Source organism: Mesoplodon mirus (assembly GCF_964341445.2).
Source record: "Mesoplodon mirus genome assembly, chromosome: 17".
NCBI classification, from domain to species: Eukaryota; Metazoa; Chordata; class Mammalia; order Artiodactyla; family Ziphiidae; genus Mesoplodon; species Mesoplodon mirus.
In genome coordinates, this window is record NC_138993.1 from 35,723,351 (window position 1) to 35,730,901 (window position 7,551).

Genomic DNA, 7,551 nt, shown 5'->3' on the forward strand with positions numbered 1-7,551 from the left:
GCAGTGTGTTGCGCTTCGCTCAGGAAACACAGGGGTGCGCTGAGGGACCTACGGGGCTGGGTGCTGCCCCACAGGCCCACTGGAGCCCGGCTCCCTGAGTGTTCCTGTAAGGAAACTGGCGCTAACGTGCTAGGAGTCCGGAAAGGCCTACCCTCGTGAAACTGAAGTAGCACAGCCAAAATGCCTCATGGAAGCTGCTGCCCACCAATCTTTCTGCACGGAAACCCAGGGCCGTAGTGAAAAGCCAGTGTTTGCGTTTCGGGTTCCCTTTAGCTCTAAAGCAGGGTCAGGCTTTCTTTGTGGAACTGTAGTTGAAAGTCAGCCTGCCGATGCAGGAGACACGGGTTCGTACCCCGATCCGGGAAGGTCCCACCCGCTGCCCTAGTGCCGCACCCGGGAGCCTTAGCCGCTGCACCTAAGCCTCAGGAGCCGGCGCTCCGCAACGGGAGAGGCCACAACCGTGAGAGGTGCGCGTACACCCAAATAAGGAAAGACACAGGGCAAGATGATATCCCACCCAGGAACCGGAGGCGCCCTGTTTCTGGGAGAAAAGTCAACTTCCTATCCGAGCCCTGCACGAAATGACTAGAATCCTGGAAGCACAAGTGTTTGGGCACAAGCTTCCAGGCTGCCCGAGTGGAATGGTCAACACTGGGGAGAAAAAGGCCTGTGCCCTCAGGCCCCCATTTCGAGGTTGACGGGAAGCATCAGTACCTATTGTTTCGAAAAATTCAAAAGAGACACATGGTACTCAGGGGGCCCTTCCCTAAAGCAGCTTCTCCATACAGCGTGTTCTGCGTTGTAGGGCGTGGCCTAAAGGAAAGAATGCCGTGGGTCAGCCTAGGGGCCCGTGCACCTTCCAAAAGCCGGCTGTGTTCCACGAAGAACTGATCTTTAGTTGCAGTGGAACCCAACCCGAGTTTCTCCTTGAGGTAGGGTGACTGCAGGTGACAAGACCTAGAAGGAATGCTAAGCAGAGTGTCTCTCTCAGTATCGCTCTGACAGGGCAATGAGGCCGACCGGCATTGAATGCTGGAAGTGCTACAACCGTGTTACTGAATCCGTCTGTGACCGGAGGCAGTCTAGCTCTCCGACGCACGAGTTCAATATGTTGCCCTACACTCAGCTACGGAGGGGTGCAGCTAAGGATCTTCGCGACTGGATGAGGCTCACCAGGCCACTAGGAGCCTGCAGTGACTCAGCGTTCTTAGGCAGAATCGTGTGCGGACGCGAGGGTCCTAGGAGGCCTTTACAGCTTACTGCCTTTAAAGTAAAGCAGAGCTGCGACGTGGGTCTCATAGAAGCTGCCGCACGCCTCCCCTTCTGCATGGCAGAGCAGGGCCACACGTCGAGGCGAGTGTTCATGCTGAGTTTCCCTTTCGCTATAAAGCAGGGCAGGGGAAGCTCCCAGCCAGGAAGTCGTAGTACCCTATTTCTTTGGAGGCAACTCAGTTTCTACTCAGTGCCACGCCTGCACTGACTAGTAAGCCGGCAAACGCACTATTCCCCGGAAGCGTCAAGGGCTCACGCAGGGCGCTTGCCAGCGGGGAAAACAAGGCTTGTGACATCAGGCCCCCCATTCGAGGTTGACGCACTGCGTAAGGACCTGTTATGCTGCCGAAGTCAGAAGAGACACAAGCTACCCACTGACCCCTTCCCGAAATCAACTTTTGTAGGCAGGGTGTTCGGCTTGTAGGGAACTGCCTAAATTTTCGAAAGCCCCAGATCGGCCTAGGGGCCTGGGCATCTTCCAAAAGCCTGCTGTGTTCCACGAAGAACTGTGCGTCAGTTGCAGTGGAACCCAGCCTGACTTTTTCCTTGGGTAAGGTGACTGCAGGTTTGAGGTCCGAGCAGGAGCGCTAAGCAGAGTGTTTTTCGAGGTAGAGCTCAGGTAAGGCAAGGGGAGCCAACTTCCTTGTCATGTTGCGCTGGATACAACCTTGTTTCAGAAGCTCTTGGAGAGCTGAGGAAATCTGCCTCTCCCAAGGAAGAGGGCAGTGTGTTGCCCTACACTCGGCATAAACAGGCGTACACCTAAGGGCCTTCGGGGCTGGATGAGGCTCAAGCGGGCCCCAGGAGCCTGGCGGTACTCAGTGTTCTTGCACTGACTCGGGTGCTGACACGACGTTCTTAGGACTCCTTAAAGGGGTACTACCGAAAACTTAAAGCAGAACAGCAAGGAATGCCTCGGGAAGGGTGCTGCACGCCTTCCAATCGGCACGGCCCACCAGGGCGATTTTCGAGTCTCGTGGGGACACTGAGTTTCCCTTTCGCCCTAGAGCAGGGCAGGGAAGCTTCCTCAGGAACTGGAAGCAGCCTGCTTCTTTCGAGAAAGCTCATTTGCCTCTCGCAGGCATGCCCGCAGGGACTAAACTCCCGGCAGCAAGAGTGTTTTTGACCTGCTGGACTGGCTAGGAACGTCTCTCTGAAGCTGTGGCAGAGCTGAGGATCTCCAGCTCTCCCAGGGAAGAGTGCAGTGTGTTGCGCTTCGCTCAGGAAACACAGGGGTGCGCTGAGGGACCTACGGGGCTGGGTGCTGCCCCACAGGCCCACTGGAGCCCGGCTCCCTGAGTGTTCCTGTAAGGAAACTGGTGCTAACGTGCTAGGAGTCCGGAAAGGCCTACCCTCGTGAAACTGAAGTAGCACAGCCAAAATGCCTCATGGAAGCTGCTGCCCACCAATCTTTCTGCACGGAAACCCAGGGCCGTAGTGAAAAGCCAGTGTTTGCGTTTCGGGTTCCCTTTAGCTCTAAAGCAGGGTCAGGCTTTCTTTGTGGAACTGTAGTTGAAAGTCAGCCTGCCGATGCAGGAGACACGGGTTCGTACCCCGATCCGGGAAGGTCCCACCCGCTGCCCTAGTGCCGCACCCGGGAGCCTTAGCCGCTGCACCTAAGCCTCAGGAGCCGGCGCTCCGCAACGGGAGAGGCCACAACCGTGAGAGGTGCGCGTACACCCAAATAAGGAAAGACACAGGGCAAGATGATATCCCACCCAGGAACCGGAGGCGCCCTGTTTCTGGGAGAAAAGTCAACTTCCTATCCGAGCCCTGCACGAAATGACTAGAATCCTGGAAGCACAAGTGTTTGGGCACAAGCTTCCAGGCTGCCCGAGTGGAATGGTCAACACTGGGGAGAAAAAGGCCTGTGCCCTCAGGCCCCCATTTCGAGGTTGACGGGAAGCATCAGTACCTATTGTTTCGAGAAATTCAAAAGAGACACATGGTACTCAGGGGGCCCTTCCCTAAAGCAGCTTCTCCATACAGCGTGTTCTGCGTTGTAGGGCGTGGCCTAAAGGAAAGAATGCCGTGGGTCAGCCTAGGGGCCCGTGCACCTTCCAAAAGCCGGCTGTGTTCCACGAAGAACTGATCTTTAGTTGCAGTGGAACCCAACCCGAGTTTCTCCTTGAGGTAGGGTGACTGCAGGTGACAAGACCTAGAAGGACTGCTAAGCAGAGTGTCTCTCTCAGTATCGCTCTGACAGGGCAATGAGGCCGACCGGCATTGAATGCTGGAAGTGCTACAACCGTGTTACTGAATCCGTCTGTGACCGGAGGCAGTCTAGCTCTCCGACGCACGAGTTCAATATGTTGCCCTACACTCAGCTACGGAGGGGTGCAGCTAAGGATCTTCGCGACTGGATGAGGCTCACCAGGCCACTAGGAGCCTGCAGTGACTCAGCGTTCTTAGGCAGAATCGTGTGCGGACGCGAGGGTCCTAGGAGGCCTTTACAGCTTACTGCCTTTAAAGTAAAGCAGAGCTGCGACGTGGGTCTCATAGAAGCTGCCGCACGCCTCCCCTTCTGCATGGCAGAGCAGGGCCACACGTCGAGGCGAGTGTTCATGCTGAGTTTCCCTTTCGCTATAAAGCAGGGCAGGGGAAGCTCCCAGCCAGGAAGTCGTAGTACCCTATTTCTTTGGAGGCAACTCAGTTTCTACTCAGTGCCACGCCTGCACTGACTAGTAAGCCGGCAAACGCACTATTCCCCGGAAGCGTCAAGGGCTCACGCAGGGCGCTTGCCAGCGGGGAAATCAAGGCTTGTGACATCAGGCCCCCCATTCGAGGTTGACGCACTGCGTAAGGACCTGTTATGCTGCCGAAGTCAGAAGAGACACAAGCTACCCACTGACCCCTTCCCGAAATCAACTTTTGTAGGCAGGGTGTTCGGCTTGTAGGGAACTGCCTAAATTTTCGAAAGCCCCAGATCGGCCTAGGGGCCTGGGCATCTTCCAAAAGCCTGCTGTGTTCCACGAAGAACTGTGCGTCAGTTGCAGTGGAACCCAGCCTGACTTTTTCCTTGGGTAAGGTGACTGCAGGTTTGAGGTCCGAGCAGGAGCGCTAAGCAGAGTGTTTTTCGAGGTAGAGCTCAGGTAAGGCAAGGGGAGCCAACTTCCTTGTCATGTTGCGCTGGATACAACCTTGTTTCAGAAGCTCTTGGAGAGCTGAGGAAATCTGCCTCTCCGAAGGAAGAGGGCAGTGTGTTGCCCTACACTCGGCATAAACAGGCGTACACCTAAGGGCCTTCGGGGCTGGATGAGGCTCAAGCGGGCCCCAGGAGCCTGGCGGTACTCAGTGTTCTTGCACTGACTCGGGTGCTGACACGACGTTCTTAGGACTCCTTAAAGGGGTACTACCGAAAACTTAAAGCAGAACAGCAAGGAATGCCTCGGGAAGAGTGCTGCACGCCTTCCAATCGGCACGGCCCACCAGGGCGATTTTCGAGTCTCGTGGGGACACTGAGTTTCCCTTTCGCCCTAGAGCAGGGCAGGGAAGCTTCCTCAGGAACTGGAAGCAGCCTGCTTCTTTCGAGAAAGCTCATTTGCCTCTCGCAGGCATGCCCGCAGGGACTAAACTCCCGGCAGCAAGAGTGTTTTTGACCTGCTGGACTGGCTAGGAACGTCTCTCTGAAGCTGTGGCAGAGCTGAGGATCTCCAGCTCTCCCAGGGAAGAGTGCAGTGTGTTGCGCTTCGCTCAGGAAACACAGGGGTGCGCTGAGGGACCTACGGGGCTGGGTGCTGCCCCACAGGCCCACTGGAGCCCGGCTCCCTGAGTGTTCCTGTAAGGAAACTGGCGCTAACGTGCTAGGAGTCCGGAAAGGCCTACCCTCGTGAAACTGAAGTAGCACAGCCAAAATGCCTCATGGAAGCTGCTGCCCACCAATCTTTCTGCACGGAAACCCAGGGCCGTAGTGAAAAGCCAGTGTTTGCGTTTCGGGTTCCCTTTAGCTCTAAAGCAGGGTCAGGCTTTCTTTGTGGAACTGTAGTTGAAAGTCAGCCTGCCGATGCAGGAGACACGGGTTCGTACCCCGATCCGGGAAGGTCCCACCCGCTGCCCTAGTGCCGCACCCGGGAGCCTTAGCCGCTGCACCTAAGCCTCAGGAGCCGGCGCTCCGCAACGGGAGAGGCCACAACCGTGAGAGGTGCGCGTACACCCAAATAAGGAAAGACACAGGGCAAGATGATATCCCACCCAGGAACCGGAGGCGCCCTGTTTCTGGGAGAAAAGTCAACTTCCTATCCGAGCCCTGCACGAAATGACTAGAATCCTGGAAGCACAAGTGTTTGGGCACAAGCTTCCAGGCTGCCCGAGTGGAATGGTCAACATTGGGGAGAAAAAGGCCTGTGCCCTCAGGCCCCCATTTCGAGGTTGACGGGAAGCATAAGTACCTATTGTTTCGAGAAATTCAAAAGAGACACATGGTACTCAGGGGGCCCTTCCCTAAAGCAGCTTCTCCATACAGCGTGTTCTGCGTTGTAGGGCGTGGCCTAAAGGAAAGAATGCCGTGGGTCAGCCTAGGGGCCCGTGCACCTTCCAAAAGCCGGCTGTGTTCCACGAAGAACTGATCTTTAGTTGCAGTGGAACCCAACCCGAGTTTCTCCTTGAGGTAGGGTGACTGCAGGTGACAAGACCTAGAAGGAATGCTAAGCAGAGTGTCTCTCTCAGTATCGCTCTGACAGGGCAATGAGGCCGACCGGCATTGAATGCTGGAAGTGCTACAACCGAGTTACTGAATCCGTCTGTGACCGGAGGCAGTCTAGCTCTCCGACGCACGAGTTCAATATGTTGCCCTACACTCAGCTACGGAGGGGTGCAGCTAAGGATCTTCGCGACTGGATGAGGCTCACCAGGCCACTAGGAGCCTGCAGTGACTCAGCGTTCTTAGGCAGAATCGTGTGCGGACGCGAGGGTCCTAGGAGGCCTTTACAGCTTACTGCCTTTAAAGTAAAGCAGAGCTGCGACGTGGGTCTCATAGAAGCTGCCGCACGCCTCCCCTTCTGCATGGCAGAGCAGGGCCACCCGTCGAGGCGAGTGTTCATGCTGAGTTTCCCTTTCGCTATAAAGCAGGGCAGGGGAAGCTCCCAGCCAGGAAGTCGTAGTACCCTATTTCTTTGGAGGCAACTCAGTTTCTACTCAGTGCCACGCCTGCACTGACTAGTAAGCCGGCAAACGCACTATTCCCCGGAAGCGTCAAGGGCTCACGCAGGGCGCTTGCCAGCGGGGAAAACAAGGCTTGTGACATCAGGCCCCCCATTCGAGGTTGACGCACTGCGTAAGGACCTGTTATGCTGCCGAAGTCAGAAGAGACACAAGCTACCCACTGACCCCTTCCCGAAATCAACTTTTGTAGGCAGGGTGTTCGGCTTGTAGGGAACTGCCTAAATTTTCGAAAGCCCCAGATCGGCCTAGGGGCCTGGGCATCTTCCAAAAGCCTGCTGTGTTCCACGAAGAACTGTGCGTCAGTTGCAGTGGAACCCAGCCTGACTTTTTCCTTGGGTAAGGTGACTGCAGGTTTGAGGTCCGAGCAGGAGCGCTAAGCAGAGTGTTTTTCGAGGTAGAGCTCAGGTAAGGCAAGGGGAGCCAACTTCCTTGTCATGTTGCGCTGGATACAACCTTGTTTCAGAAGCTCTTGGAGAGCTGAGGAAATCTGCCTCTCCCAAGGAAGAGGGCAGTGTGTTGCCCTACACTCGGCATAAACAGGCGTACACCTAAGGGCCTTCGGGGCTGGATGAGGCTCAAGCGGGCCCCAGGAGCCTGGCGGTACTCAGTGTTCTTGCACTGACTCGGGTGCTGACACGACGTTCTTAGGACTCCTTAAAGGGGTACTACCGAAAACTTAAAGCAGAACAGCAAGGAATGCCTCGGGAAGGGTGCTGCACGCCTTCCAATCGGCACGGCCCACCAGGGCGATTTTCGAGTCTCGTGGGGACACTGAGTTTCCCTTTCGCCCTAGAGCAGGGCAGGGAAGCTTCCTCAGGAACTGGAAGCAGCCTGCTTCTTTCGAGAAAGCTCATTTGCCTCTCGCAGGCATGCCCGCAGGGACTAAACTCCCGGCAGCAAGAGTGTTTTTGACCTGCTGGACTGGCTAGGAACGTCTCTCTGAAGCTGTGGCAGAGCTGAGGATCTCCAGCTCTCCCAGGGAAGAGTGCAGTGTGTTGCGCTTCGCTCAGGAAACACAGGGGTGCGCTGAGGGACCTACGGGGCTGGGTGCTGCCCCACAGGCCCACTGGAGCCCGGCTCCCTGAGTGTTCCTGTAAGGAAACTGGTGCTAACGTGCTA